The sequence below is a fragment of the Triticum urartu genome, chromosome 2, assembly GCF_003073215.2.
Source record: "Triticum urartu cultivar G1812 chromosome 2, Tu2.1, whole genome shotgun sequence".
NCBI classification, from domain to species: Eukaryota; Viridiplantae; Streptophyta; class Magnoliopsida; order Poales; family Poaceae; genus Triticum; species Triticum urartu.
Window position 1 is genome coordinate 45,671,755 of NC_053023.1, and position 16,624 is coordinate 45,688,378.

Genomic DNA, 16,624 nt, shown 5'->3' on the forward strand with positions numbered 1-16,624 from the left:
GGCCATTATATAATGGCGGGCGTCTGGATCTTTTTGACCGACGATTTTGGCGATGACCTGCAAGTTGGTTCCATCGGTCGAGCCATCCACCCGGGTCTCCCATCTCCCCCGTCTCCATGGTGGGTTTGAGTTGCACACGTGGTGGATGCTCATGCTCCTCCGTGCCTGGTGATGGTGGCGTGAGTGTGCTCCTTTTTGGTTTTGCTTTCGCTCAAGGGCGTGTACAACCGACTGGAAGTTTACAGCGTTTTGGTAAACTCGTTGCGGCCTACTCTAAAGGCAACCATAACACTAAGAAAGTTCTTAACCAAACCGCCCGCATAGGTACCTATACGGAAGCCATCCAACACGAGTTGTATCTGTCCGCTCGGCTGTCCAGACACAATTTCTCCCGCAAAATGGAGACAAAGTATGTGTGTGGGGAAGGGGGGAGGGGGTCAGGTGTTTGCGGGAGTCCGGACATCAGCCACGTTGGACTCCGACACCGCAGACCCACTAAATACACTCTCTCGGCCTCTTTTTTTTTCCATTTTGTTACTTCTCCCCCTTACTTTGAATCCGCATCCTCCACCTCCCCTGCCGCCACTTTACATCGAAAGGAACTTTTGTTTACTAGTTTATTTTGCTTTTATCCAAGTCAATATCCATGCCAAACCGTACTATCAAGGGGGGCTCAGAGTGAAAGCTAGATTAAAGACTTCTGGCGTATGATCAATCCAAGCCTAAAATCTTCGAGTGAAGACTTTGAGTGGTACATCGAGTGCATTTGGCTTCTAAGTACAAATGTTAATCTTCGGTACTCCCTAGAGAATTTGCTTCGCAATAAGTTGTCCGTCTTGCACGGTAAGACAAACCATGTGAGAGAGAGCTGCTTTGAAATCCAACGGTTAGCCACGTGTCGTGTTGACATTGTGAGTGCTCCTCCAATGATCGTATCAGCCCTCGGGCTTGCTCCATCGGCTATAAATAGAACACCCACTTTATCCTTAGACAGTTGGCTGCTCCACGCGAAGTGAAAAAGTGATTGTGTGAGCAACCCATTTTTCTCCCACGGATTTAAGAGAATCCTAGTGAGGAAAAACCCAAAGCCTAAAATGCTAAAGTGATTGAGGATCACTGAAGAGTTAGATTGAGCTGATCTCAGCCTATTACTCTTGTGGACTGTGCAACCACTAGACGATTAGACATATGTTCTTAGCACCCAAATGTCACTCTCTAGGGGTCCTACCCCTCTAACAGAAGCTGTTTAAAACACCCACAATACTCACCATGCCCTTAACACCTCAGGGTGGGCAGAACTCGTGACCCGGCGCCCAAAACAGAACATCTCACCAACATCACTAGCAAGAAACAAAACAAAACATCTCAGCCGAAAAAGAATTAAGTTATAAAAGTTTTAGCATGTAATTTTATATTTGTGCATTTTAAAACCTACAATTTTTTTTGAAATGCACTTTTGAGTTTAAGATATGCAATTGGGTTGTCTGTATATTATAGAGCATATAGTTGCACATTTCTTACTTTTTTTTTGCAATTTGGAATTTATACTTGCAAATTTCTAAACCTTACTACTGCATAGACAATTTGTACCTTATTCCTATTTAGTCTCCATTAATTTCGTTGTCGTATTTAAAATTTGTCCACATTGCATAAATTAAGTTTGGAGGCCTTGAAAAGAATTTTTTAATTGAGGAGCAGAGCTCCTAATTTAATTCACTGCAAGGGAGTCTAAATCCCCCCAAACAAAGGAAGAAAATCATATACGACCTGGAGCCCCACTTTTACGTGCGACAAGTGGCGAAACCGAATCTCAAAGCAGCAACCCTTCTTCTCATCGTTTTCCTTTGCCAAATCTCAATTTCTGTAGCCCAAACTCTGCAGCCACCGGCGTGATATGTCAGACTGCACAGCGACGCTCGCGGCCGATGCGCTCCTCGACGCCATCGTCGCCGGCAACACTCGGCGCCGATGCACTCCTCGACGCCATCGTTGCCGGCAACGCTCGCGGCCGTTGCGCTCCTCGACGCCATCGTCGCCGGCAACGCTCGCCGCCGATGCACTCCTCGACGCCATCGTTGCCGGTAACGCCGACGCTGGTCGACGCCAAGCTCGCCGGCGACGTTCGCCACCGATGCGCTCCTTGAAGCCATTCTCGCTGTGTGACGGAGACGCTCGTCCATGCCCAGCATGTTCGTCGGCGACCCAGCTCGGGCACTGATACGTCTCCAACGTATCTATAATTTTTTATTGTTCCATGCTTTTATATTATCAATCTTGGATGTTTTATACGCATTTATCTGATATTTTATATGATTTCTGGGACTAACCTATTAACCTAGAGCCCAGTGCTAGTTTTTGTTTTTTCCTTGTTTTTAAGTATCACAGAAAAGTAATCAAACGGAGTCTAATTGACTTGAAACTTCAGGGAGATCATTTTTGGACCAGAAGAAGCCCACAGAGTATCGGAGGTGGGCCAGAAGAGTCCCAAGGCCACCACGAGGGTGGGGGGCGCGCCCTACCCCCTGGGCGCCCCCTGCCTCGTGGCCGCCTCGGGAACTCCCCTGACTTGTCCCCGACTCCAACACCTCTTATATAACCCAAAACTTCCAGAAAGAAACCTAGATCGGGAGTTCCGCCGCCAAAAGCCTCTGTAGCCATCGAAAACCAATCTAGACCCATTTCGGCACCCTGCCGGAGGAGGGAGTCCCTCTCCGATGGCCATCTTCATCATCCCGGCGCTCTTCATGACGAGGATGGAGTAGTTCACCCTCGGGGCTGAGGGTATGTACCAGCAACTATGTGTTTGATCTCTGTCTCTCTCTCTCTCTCTCGTGTTCTTGAGTTGGCACGATCTTGATGTATCGCGAGCTTTGCTATTATAGTTGGATCTTATGATGTTTCTCCCCCTCTACTCTCTTGTGATGAATTCAGTTTTCCCTTTGAAATTATTTTATCGGATTGAGTCTTTAAGGATTTGAGAACACTTGATGTATGTCTTGCACGTGCTTATCTATGGTGATAACGGGATATCATGTGATCCACTTGATGTATGTTTTGGTGATCAACTTGTGAGTTCCGTGACCTCGTGAACTTATGCATAGGGGTTGACTCTCCGGTAGAAACTTTGGGGCACTCTTTGAAGTTCTTTGTGTTGGTTGAATAGATGAATCTAAGATTGTGTGATGCATATATCGTATAATCATACCCACGGATACTTGAGGTGACATTGGAGTATCTAGGTGACATTAGGGTTTGATACGTCTCCAACATATCTATAATTTTTGATTGCTCCATGCTATTATATTATCTATTTTGGATGTTAATGGGCTTTATTTTACACTTTTATATCATTTTTGGGACTAACCTACTAACCGGAGGCCCAACTCAAATTGCTGTTTTTTGTGCCTATTTTAGGGTTTCGAAGAAAAGGAATATCAAACGGAGTCCAAATGGAATGAAACCTTTGGGAACGTGATTTTCTCAACGAACGTGATCCAGGAGACTTGGAATGTGCGTCAAGAAACAACGGAGGAAGGCACGAGGCAGGGGGCGCGCCTACCCCCCTGGGTGTGCCCTCCACCCTCCTGGGCCCTCCGTTGCTCCACCGACGTACTTCTTCCTCCTATATATATCCACGTACCCCCCAAACATCGAGGAGCAGCACGAAAACCTAATTCCACCGCCGCAACCTTCTGTACCCGAGAGATCCCATCTTGGGGCCTTTCCGGGAGCTCCACCGGAGGGGGCATTGATCACGGAGGGCCTTTACATCAACTCCATGGCCTCTCCGGTGATGTGTGAGTAGTTTATTTCGGACCTACGGGTCCATAGTTATTAGCTAGATGGCTTCTTCTCTCTCTTTGGATCTCAATACAAAGTTCTCCTCGATCTTCTTGGTGATCTATTCGATGTAATCTTCTTTTGCGGTGTGTTTGTCAAGATCTGATGAATTGTGGGTTTATGATCCAGATTATCTATGAACAATATTTGATTCTCCTCTGAATTCTTTTATGTATGATTGGTTTATCTTTGCAAGTCTCTTTGAATTATCAGTTTGGTTTGGCCTACTAGATTGATCTTTATTGCAATGGGAGAAGTGCTTAGCTTTGGGTTCAATTTTGCGGTGCTCGATCCCAGTGACAGAAAGGGAACCGACACGTATTGTATTGTTGCCATCGAGGATGAAAATATGGGGTTTATATCATATTGCATGAGTTTATACCTCTACATCATGTCATCTTCCTTAAAGCATTACTCTGTTCTTATGAACTTAATACTCTAGATGCATGCTGGATAGCGGTCGATGTGTGGAGTAATAGTAGTAGATCCAGAAACGTTTTGGTCTACTTGTCTCGGACGTGATGCCTATATACATGATCATACCTAGATATTCTCATAACTATGCTCAATTCTATCAATTGCTCGACAGTAATTCGTTTACCCACCGTAATACTTATGCTCTTGAGAGAAGCCACTAGTGAAACCTATGGCCCCCGGGTCTATCTTCTATCATGCTAATCTGCCAATACTTAGTTATTTCTATTGCCATTTATTTTACTTTGCATCTTTATTTCTCTTTATCATAAAAATACCAAAAATCTTATCTTATCATATCTATCAGATCTCAGTCTCGTAAGTGACCGTGAAGGGATTGACAACCCCTTTATCGCGTTGGTTGTGAGGTTCTTATTTGTTTGTGTAGGTGCGTGGGACTTGAGCATGATCTCCTACTGGATTGATACCTTGGTTCTCAAAACCCGAGGGAAATACTTACGCTACTTTACTGCATCACCCTTTCCTCTTCAAGAGAAAACCAACGCAGTGCTCAAGAGGTAGCAAGAAGGATTTCTGGCGCCGTTGCTGGGGAGATTCGCGCCAAGTCAAGTCAAGCACAAGTCAAGACATACCAAGTACCCATCACAAACTCTTATCCCTTACATTACATTATTTGCCATTTTCCTCCCGTTTTCCTCTCCCCCACTTCACCCTTGCCATTTTATTTGCCCTCTTTTCCTCTCTCCCTCTCTTTCCGTTCCCCTTCTCCTTCTCTATTTGCCTTTTTGCCCGTTTCTTGTTTGCTTGTGTGTTGGATTGCTTGCTTGTCACGATGGCTCAAGATAATACTAAATTGTGTGACTTTGCCAATACCAACAACAATGATTTTATTAGCACTCAGATTGCTCCTCTTACCGATGCTAAATCTTGTGAAATTAATGCTGCTTTGTTGAATCTTGTCATGAAAGATCCGTTTTCTCGCCTTCCTAGTGAAGATGCCGCTACCCATTTAAACAACTTTGTTGATTTGTGTGATATGCAAAAGAAGAAAGATGTGGATAATGATATTGTTAACTGAAGCTATTTCCGTTTTTGCTTAGAGATCGTGCTAAAGCTTGGTTTTCGTCTTTGCCTAAAAATAGTATTGATTTATGGAATAAGTGCAAAGATGCTTTTATCTCTAAGTATTTTCCTCCCGCTAAGATCATCTCTCTTAGAAACGATATTATGAATTTTAAGCAACTTGATCATGAACATGTTGCACAATCTTGGGAGAGGATGAAATTAATGATACGTAATTGCTCTACACATGGTTTGATTCTAGAAATCTTTTAGATTCGGCCGCGGGAGGCACTTTTATGGAAATCACCTTAGGACAAGCTACCAAACTCCTAGATAATATTATGGTTAATTATTCTCAATGGCACACTGAAAGATCTACTAGTAAAAAAGTGCATGCGATAGAAGAAATTAATGTTTTGAGTGGAAAGATGGATAAACTTATGAAATTGTTTGCTAATAAGAGTGCTCCTACTGATCCTAATGATATGCCTTTGTCTACTTTGATTGAGAATAATAATGAATCTATGGATGTGAATTTTGTTGGTAGGAACAATTTTGGTAATAACGCGTATAGAGGTAATTTTAATTCTAGGCCATTTCCTAGTAATTTCTCTAATAATTATGGTAATTCCTACAACAATTCTTATGGAAGTTATAATAAGATTCCCCCTGATTTTGAATCTAATATTAAAGAATTTATTAGTTCATAAAAGAGTTTCAATGCTTTGATTGAAGAAAAATTGCTTAAGATTGATGAGTTGGCTAGGAACGTTGATAGAATTTCTCTCGATGTTTATTCTTTGAAACTTAGATCTATTCCACCTAAGCATGATATCAATGAGTCTCTCAAATCCATGAGAATTTTCATTGATGAGTGCAAAGAAAGAACCGCTAGGATGCGTGCTAAGAAAGATTGCTTTGTGAAAGCGTGTTCTTCTAGTTTTCATGATAATAAAGATGAAGATCTAAAAGTTATTGATGTGTCCCTTGTTAAATATTTGTTTTGCAATATGAATCTTGATAATGATGGGACTTAAGATGAGCCACCTTTACCTGGAAGGCGTTCTAAAAATTCGGAGTCTTTAGATCTTGATGCAAAAATTGTTAAAAGTGGGATTGAAGAGATTAAAACTTTAAATTGCAATGAACCCACCATCTTGGATTTCAAGGAATTTAATTATGATAATTGCTCTTTGATAGATTGTATTTCCTTGTTGCAATCCGTGCTAAATTCTCCTCATGCTTATAGTCAAAATAAAGCTTTTACTAAACATATCGTTGATGCTTTCATGCAATCTTATGAAGAAAAACTTGAGTTGGAAGTTTCTATCCCTAGAAAAATTTATGATGAGTGGGAACCTACAATAAAAATTAAAATTAAAGATCATGAGTGTTATGCTTTGTGTGATTCCACGATTCCAAAAACTTTGTGTGATTTGCTAGGTTTCCGTGAATTTGATGATTGTTCTCTAAAAACTTGCACCTTGCGGATTCCACTATTAAGAAACCTAGGGGAAAGATTAATGATGTTCTTATTGTTGCAAATATGAAGTATGTTCCCGTAGATTTCATTTTTCTTGATATAGATTGCAATCCTTCATGTCCTATTATTCTTGGTAGACCTTTCCTTAGAACGATTGGTGCAATTATTGATATGAAGGAAGGGAATATTAAATTCAAATTTAAATTAAGGAAAGACATGGAACACTTCCCTAGAAAGAAAGTTAAATTACCATAAGAATCTATTATGAGAGCCACTTATGGATTGCCTACCAAAGATGGCAATACCTAGATCTATCCTTTCTTTTATGCCTAGCTAGGGCGTTAAACAATAGCGCTTGTTGGGAGGAAACCCAATTTTATTTTTATTCCTTGATTTTTGCTCCTGTTTAGTAATAAATAATTTATCTAGCCTCTGTTTTGGTTGTGTTTTTGTGTTTAATTAGTGTTTGTGCCAAGTAGAACCGTTGGGAAGACTTGGGGAAAGTCTTTTTGATCTTGCTGTAAAAAACAGAAACTTTAGTGCTCACGAGAATTGGTGCCATTTTTTATTGGAGAGTGCTATTTAGTTAATTATTTTTGCCGATGCTTAATAGATAAATTCCTCACGTCCAGAAATTTATTTTAGAATTTTTGGGGTTCCAGAAGTAGTCAAAACCTACAGATTACTACAGGCTGTTATGTTTTTGACAGATTCTGTTTTTCGTGTGTTGTTTGCTTATTTTGATGAATCTTTGGCTAGTAAAAGAGTTTATAAACCATATAGAAATTGGAATACAGTAGGTTTAACACCAATATAAATAAAGAATGAGTTCATTACAGTACCTTGAAGTGGTGTTTTGTTTTCTTTCGCTAACGGAGCTCACGAGATTTTCTTTTTTGAGTTTTGTGTTGTGAAGTTTTCAAGTTTTGGGTAAAGATTTGATGGATTATGGAACAAGGAGTGGCAAGAGCATAAGCTTGGGGATTCCCATGGCAACCCAAGGTAAAATTCAAGGACACCAAAAAACCTAAGCTTGGGGATGCCCCGGAAGGCATCCCCTCTTTCGTCTTCGTCTATCAGTAACTTTACTTGGAGCTATATTTTTATTCACCACATGATATGTGTTTTGCTTGGAGCGTTTTGTATGATTTGAGTCTCTGATTTTTAGTTTACCACAATCATCCTTGCTGTACACACATTTTGAGAGAGACTCACATGATTGGGAATTTCTTAGAATACTCTATGTGCTTCACTTATATCTTTTGAGCTATATAATTATTACTCTAGTGCTTCACTTATATCTTTTGAGCTATATAGCTTTTGCTCTAGTTATTCACTTATATCTTTTAGAGCACGGGGGTGGTTTTATTTTATAGAAATAATTGATCTCTAATGCTTCAATTATATTATTTTGAGAGTCCTTTAGAACAACATGGCAATAATAAAAAAATTCATACAAGTGCATTGAATACTAAGAGAAGTTTGATACTTGATAATTGTTTTGTGATATGGAGATGGTGATATTAGAGTCATGCTAGTTGAGTAGTTGTGAATTTGAGAAATACTTGTGTTAAATTTTGTGATTCCCGTAGCATGCACGTATGGTGAACCGTTATGTGATGTGATACGTCTCCGACGTATCTACTTCTCCAAACACTTTTGCCCTTGTTTTGGACTCTAACTTGCATGATTTGAATGGAACTAACCTGGACTAACGCTGTTTTCAGCAGAATTACCATGGTGTCATTTATGTGTAGGAGCAAATGTTCTCAGAATGACCTGAAACTTCACGAAGACACTTTTCAGAAAATAAGAAAAATACCTGCCAAAGATGAAGGCCAGGGGGCCACCACCTTGCCACGAGGGTGGGGGGCGCGCCCCCCTACCTTGTGGGCCCCCTGTTGCCTCTCCGACTCCAACTCCACCTCCATATATTGAGTTTCGGGGAGGAAAAAATCAGAGAGAAGAAATCATCGCGTTTTACGATACGGAGTCACCGCCAAGCCCTAAAACCTCTCTGGAGGGCTGATCTGGAGTCCATTCGGGGCTCCGGAGAGGGGAATCCGTCGTCATCGTCATCATCAACCATCCTCCATCACCAATTTCATGATGCTCACCGTCGTGCGTGAGTAATTACATCGTAGGCTTGCTGGACGGTGATGGGTTGGATGGGATCTATCATGTAATCGAGTTAGTTTTGTTAGGGTTTGATCCCTAGTGTCCATTATGTTCTGAGATTGATGTTGCTATGACTTTGCTATGCTTAATGCTTGTCACTAGGGCCCGAGTGCCATGATTTCAGAGCTGAACCTATTATGTTTTCATCAATATATGAGTGTTCTTGATCCTATCTTGCAAGTCTATAGTCACCTATTATGTGTTATGATCCGTTAACCCCGAAGTGACAATAATTGGGATACTTACTGGTGATGACTGCAGTTTGAGGAGTTCATGTATTCACTATGTGTTTATGCTTTGTTTCGGTTCTCTATTAAAAGGAGGCCTTAATATCCCTTAGTTTCCGTAAGGACCCTGCTGCCACTGGAGGGTAGGACAAAAGATGTCATGCAAGTTATTTTCCATAAGCACGTATGACTATATTCGGAATACATGCCTACATTATATCAATGAACTGGAGCTAGTTCTGTGTCACCCTAGGTTATGACTGTTACATGATGAACCGCATCCGGCATAATTCTCCATCACCGATCCATTGCCTACGAGCTTTCCACATATTGTTCTTCGCTTATTTACTTTCCCGTTGCTATTGCTATCATCACTACAAAATACCAAAAACATTACTTTTACTGTTGTTACCTTTTGCTACCGTTATCACTACTATCATATTACTTTGCTTCTAAACACTTTGCTACAGATATTAGGTTTCCAGGTGTGGTTGAATTGACAACTCAGCTGCTAATACTTGAGAATATTCTTTGGCTCCCCTTGTGTCGAATCAATAAATTTGGGTTGAATACTCTACCCTCGAAAACTGTTGCGATCCCCTATACTTGTGGGTTATCAAGACTATTTTCTGGCGCCGTTGCCGGGGAGCATAGCTCTATTCTTTGAGTCACTTGGGATATATATTTGCTTATCATTATGAAGAACTTGAGAGATCCAAAAACCAAGATCTATCCCTCAACTACGAGGGGAGGTAAGGAACTTCCATCTAGCTCTACACTTGATTCACCTTCTATTATGAGTAAGTTTGTTACACCTACACCTGTTTCTGCTATTCGTTCTGATATGTCGCATGTTATTGATGATGCCACTTCTGCTATGCATGATACTTATGATGAAACTACCTCTATGCCTGATACTACTGTGCCACTTAGTGATTTTCTTGATGAACAACTTGCTAGGGCTAGAGAAATTGAAAATATTGAATCTGATGATGCTGATGAAAGTGATGATGAAGAATCACTTGTTATTCCTAAGGGTTATGTTTTTGATCAAGAAGCTTCTTTAGCTATTTTAGCTTGCAAAAATAGAAATGAACTCAAAAGGTTATTAGCTAAATGGAGTAAGCAATCTCTAAATGCTAGAATGAAACCTGACCCTGCTTTTGCTACTTCACCTATCTTTGTTACTGATAAGGATTATGAATTCTCTGTTGATCCTGATATAATTACTTTGGTTGAATCTGATCCTTTTCATGGTTATGAATCTGAAACTGTTGTGGCACATCTTACAAAACTGAATGATATAGCCACCCTATTCACTAAGGATGAGAGAACTCGTTACTTTTATATCGTTAAAATATTTCCATTCTCATTAAAGGGTGATGCTAAGATATGGTTTAATTCTCTTGATCCTGGTTGTGTGCGTAGTCCCCAGGATATGATTTATTACTTCTGTGCTAAATATTTCCCTGCTCATAAGAAACAAGCTGCTTTGAGGGATATATATAATTTTGTGCAAATTGAAGAAGAGAGTCTCCCACAAGCTTGGGGGAGGCTTCTCAAGCTACTTAATGCTTTGCCTGATCATCCTCTTAAGAAAAATGAAATACTTGATATCTTTTATAATGGACTAACTGATGCCTCCAGAGATTATCTGGATAGTTGTGCTGGTTTTGTTTTCAGGGAAAGAACACCGGATGAAGCTGAAATTCTATTGAATAATATGTTGGCAAATGAAAATAATTGGACACCTCCGGAGCCAATTCTTGAGCCTATTCCTAAACCAACTCCGAAGAAGAGGGGTATTCTATTTCTTAGTCCGAAAGATATGCAAGAGGCAAAGAAATCTATGAAAGAAAAGGGTATTAAAGCTGAAGATGTTAAGAATTTACCTCCTATTAAAGAAATACATGGTATTAATTTACCGCCTGTTGAAGAAAAATATAATCTAAATCCTTTACCTATTGAAGAAACTCATGGTCTTGATAACCCGACACAAGTAGTAAAGGTAAATTCTCTCTATAGATATGATAAAGCTGTAATCCCATTTACTAAAATTGCTAGCCCATGCTTAGATGAGTTTGATAAATTTATGGGTAAGCAAGAAGATTTTAATGCCTATTTTGGTAGACAATTGAAATACAATTCAAATATGCTTGAACACTTGGGTGATTATATGGCTAATGTTAAAGGTGAACTTAAACTTATTAGTAAACATGCTTCTATGGTTACCACTCAAGTACAACAAGTACTTAAAGCTCAAAATGATTTGCTCAATGAATTGAATTGTAAAGATAATGATAATGCTGTTAGAGTGGCTACTAGAACTGGTAGAATGACTTAGGAACCTTTGTATCCTGAAGGCCACCCTAAGAGAATTGAGCAAGATTCTCAGAGAAATAATATAGATGCACCTAGTTCTTCTAAAAAGAAGAAAAAGAAAAATGATAGGACTTTGCAAGCTTCTAGTGATCCTATTGTTGAAACACCTGAGAAGCCAAATGATATTTCTATTTATGATGCTGAAACTCAATCGGGTAATGAACCTGAAACTAGTAATAATGTTAATAATAATGTTCATAATGATGCTCAACCTAGTAATGATAATGATATAGAAATTGAACCTGCTGTTGATCTTGATAACCCACAATCAAAGAATCAACGTTATGATAAGAAAGACTTTGTTGCTAGGAAACATGGTAAAGAAAGAGAGCCTTGGGTTCAGAAACCCATGCCTTTTCCTCCCAAACCATCCAAGAAAAAGGATGATGAGGATTTTGGGCGCTTTGCTGAAATGATTAGACCTATCTTTTTGCCTATGCGATTAACTGATATGCTCAAAACAAATCCTTATGCTAAGTACATGAAAGATATTATTACAAATAAAATAAAGATACCGGAAGATGAAATTTCCACCATGCTTGCTAATTACACTTTTAATGGTGGAATACCAAAGAAACTTGGAGATCCAGGAGTACCCACTATACCATGCTCTATTAAAAGAAACTATGTTAAAACAGCTTTATGTGATCTTGGAGCCGGTGTTAGTGTTATGCCTCTCTCTTTATATCGTAGACTTGATTTGAATAAGTTGACACCTACTGAAATATCTTTGCAAATGGCTGATAAATCAACTACTATACTTGTTGGTATTTGTGAGGATGTGCCTGTTGTAGTTGCAGACTTTAACGGACTTTGTTATTCTTGATATTCCCGAGGACGATAGTCTGCCTATTATTCTTGGAAGACCCTTTTTGAATTCTGTAGGGGCTGTTATTGATTGCACTAAAGGCAATGTCACTTTTCATGTAAATGGTAATGAGCATACGGTACACTTTCTGAGGAAATAACCTCAAGTTCATAGTATCAAATCTATTGGAAAAATTCCATCGATTATATTTGGAGGTTTTGAATTTCCTCTTCCTACTGTCAAGAAGAAATATGATATTCTTATTATTGGGGATGTGCATATCCCCGTTGAGGTAACATAGTGTTATTCAAAATTTCTCCGGTTCCATGTTATTCTGAATGAGTTCGATTAACAAGACTTGATCAACCTTGTTAGTGGATTCCTTTTGATGACCATGAGATGGATGAAACTAGAAGGCACAACCTTCTGTACCCCACTTTTACTTTCTGTTATTTATACTAAATAAAATAAAAATAAATATTTTTCTGTCTGTTATCTGATTATCCATGCAATATAAAAATACCTCGAAAATAAAAGCTCTCCAAATGCCCTGAAAATTAAATATGATTTTTTCTAGAATATTTGAGGATTTATGGAACTGAGAACACACCAGGGGGGCCAACCACCTGCCCACGAGGGTGGAGGGCACGCCCACCCCTCTAGGGCGCGCCCCCTGCCTTGTGGGCCCACGGTGGCCCTCCTTCACTTATCCTTTCACCCATACACTTCATCTTCCTCCCCCAAACACGAATAACCAGCTCAAACCCAAGTCCAAGCTCGTTTTGCTACCATTTTCGATCTCCTTTCTCAAAGCACCTCTCACAAAACTGCTTGGGGAGATTGTTCCTTGGTATGTGACTCCTCCATTGGTCCAATTAGTTTTTGTTCTAGTGCTTTATTCATTGCAAAATTGTGTTTCTTAGGTGACCATGTTCTTGAGCTTGCATGTCAAATTTATATGGTCAAAAGTAGTTTTGATGCATGATATAGGCCCTAGGCGCTTGTAGGAGTAGTTACTATCAATATTATTGAGTTTGGTTTACTTTTATTTTGAAGTTACTAAAAAAATTCAGAATTTTTCAGAAAATGATGAGGAGACTTTTGAGGGGCTCATCGAGCCAAAGCTCGAAGGAAAAGGCACTGAAGCCTAAGTATAATCTGCCTCACACCATGGAGGTTCGGGCGTGTGATTGGCCTTCCGAGGATTTCTTGAGTGTAGTCGGGATTTATGAAGATTTTCATGAATTGGCTTAGACTGCAGGCCTTACCGCTTTCCTCCACGACCAATGCGATCAGTATCTCTTGCTCACAAATACCTTTGTGCAAAACTTTCATTTCCATTCTAGGAGTTCACCACCTACGGTGGAGTTTTATTTATATGATGAGCATAAGGAGATGTCACTCTATGATTTCTGTCGGATTTGTTTAGTCCCTTTTGAGGGCAAGACAGAAGAACCACATCGTGATGATGTGGAGGGATTTATTGACACTATCACTGTAGAGGAAACAAGGAAGGTTTCTGATGCACGAATCACTAGCATACACTTTCCTGTTTTACGTTATTTTGCATTATTTGCTAGTCATTGCTTAATTGGTCGCGGAAACTGTGGAAACCTAAGTATCCCTGATATTATTATTTTGCACCATGGTTTATACGGTGATAACTCTTTTAGTATGGGCTGCATTATTGCCAAACGGTTAAGTCTGAACCGTACCAAGGGCCCCATCTTTGGAGGCATCTATGCTACACGCCTAGCTGCACATTTTAACATACCTATTAGGCATTATGAGAAGGAAGAAAAGGTGCTGCCTCGTGTTTATTTAGATTATAAAAGTATGGTAGCACATGATTTTATTGTTAAGAATAGGTAAGGAGAGCTTAAATATCAATTGTTCTTTAACAAACATCATCCTGAGACTATTACCTTGCCTGCTCCTTCTTTGTTTGATTTGACTATAGGCACGTACCTTGTTCCATTGACGGCTATTCACGCCCACCAGAACCCTGCACCAGCCGAGGAGCCAGAGCCGGAACCACAATTTGATCCTTCACGACAGTCTAATTGTCACTGGGATCCGGAGATGATTGTGAGCCAGTGGCAATCAGAGTCTTCCTCTTCTGCATCACAGTATGACCCCAACTATTATTATGGATATCCGCCAGGCCAGCCGTGGCCATAGACCAACTTAGGCCAAAAGCCTAAGCTTGGGGGAGTACGTATTTCTCACCGACATTACATTTATGCTCACACACTCATTGCTAGATGTCGGTGCTCATACTTTTTCATTGTATCATCCATGCTAGTTTATTTTTCCTTTTTATGCTTTCTTCTTGTGTGTTTAATAAACCTTAAGAAAAAAAACAAAAATTAGTTCTAGCTTTTAATTAGTTTACTTTCCATGCTTGTAGTAGTAATTAAAAAGAAAGCCCAAAAAGATTTCATGTTCTTCTTTTGCTTGTTGGGAGCTTTCCCGTGTAAATAGTTTTATTTCTTTTCTTTTCTTTTGGGGTCGATAGGAAAAGACCATAATTAAACTGTTGAAGTGGCTCTTATATGCATTATTGTTGATCTGACAAAACAGCCCACATTGCCTTGTCTTCTCCTGTTTATTGAATGCCTGCAGATTCCATCTTAGTCCAATGCACGTGCACTATTATTATTATTCACATCGTTCGGTCGTGCAAGTGAAGGGCAATTATGATGTTATATGATGAACTGGCCGAGATGAGAAAAGCTGGTATGAACTCGACCTCTTTTGTTTTTGTAAATATGACTAGTTCATCGTTCTTGATTCAGCCTATTATGAATAAACATGTTTGCAATGACAATTAGAGATCATAGCTTCTTGTTCCATGCTTGATTAGCTATGAGTTATAATGGTTTACCTTGCGTGCCAGCATGCTATTAAAATGGTTATGATGTGGTATTATAGGTGGTATCCTCCTCTGAATGATTTAAGTGACTTGACTTGGCACATGTTCACGCATGTAGTTGAAACAAAATCAACATAGCCTTCACGATATTTATGTTCATGGTGGATTATATCCTACTCATGCTTGCATTCGGTGTTGATTAATTTTAATGCATGTTCATGACTGTTGTCGCTCTCTAGCTGGTCGCTTCCCAGTCTTTTGCTAGCCTTCACTTGTACTAAGCGGGAATACTGCTTGTGCATCCAATCCCTTAAACCCCAAAGTTATTCCACATGAGTCCACTATACCTACCTATATACGGTATATACTTGTCGTTCCAAGTAAATTTGTATGTGCCAAACTCTAAACCTTCAAATAAATATCCTGTTTTGTATGCTCGAATAGCTCATGTATCAACTAGGGATGTCTGTATCTTCCATGTTAGGCGGGTTATTCTCAAGAGGAGTGGACTCCGCTCCTCACTCACGAGATAAATGGCTGGTCACCGGGATGCCCAGTCCCATGCTTTATGCAAACTAAATCAAAATAATTGCAAACAAAACTCCCCCTGGGACTCTTGTTAGTTGGAGGCACTCGTTGTTTCGAGCAAGCCATGGATTGATGCTTGTGGTGGAAGGGGGAGTATAAACTTTACCATTCTGTTTGGGAACCGCCTACAATGTGTGTAGCATGGAAGATATCGCCATCTCTTGGTTGTTATGTTGACAATGAAAGTATACCGCTCAAAATATTATTCACCTCTGTTTCAAAACTAAGCTCTGGCACCTCTACAAATCCCTGGTCCCCTCTGCGAAGGGCCTATCTATTTGCTTTTATGCTGAGTTATCATCCTCTTATTAAAAAGCACCAGTTGGAGAGCACCGCTGTCATTTGCATTCATTACTGTTAGTTTACATTGAGTATGACTTGACTAGATCTCTTTTACCATGAATTACAATGTCTAGTCAGTCCTTGGTCTTTAAAGGTGCTCTGCATTTATGTTTTGCGGTCTCATAAAGGGCTAGCGAGATACCATCCTGTTATATCATATTATGATTGTTTTGAGAAAGTGTTGTCATCCGAGTTTTATTATTATGGCTCGCTAGTTGATTATGCTATTGATATGAGTAAACTTGAGACCTATGCGTTATTGCAAATGTGGTTAGTTATAATCTTTGCTGAAAACTTGAATGCTGGCTTTACATATTTACAACAAGAAGAGCAAACAGAGTTTGTAAAAGTTTTTCTTTTTCACTTTCAGTTTGTCAACTAAATTGCTTGAGGACAAGCAAAGG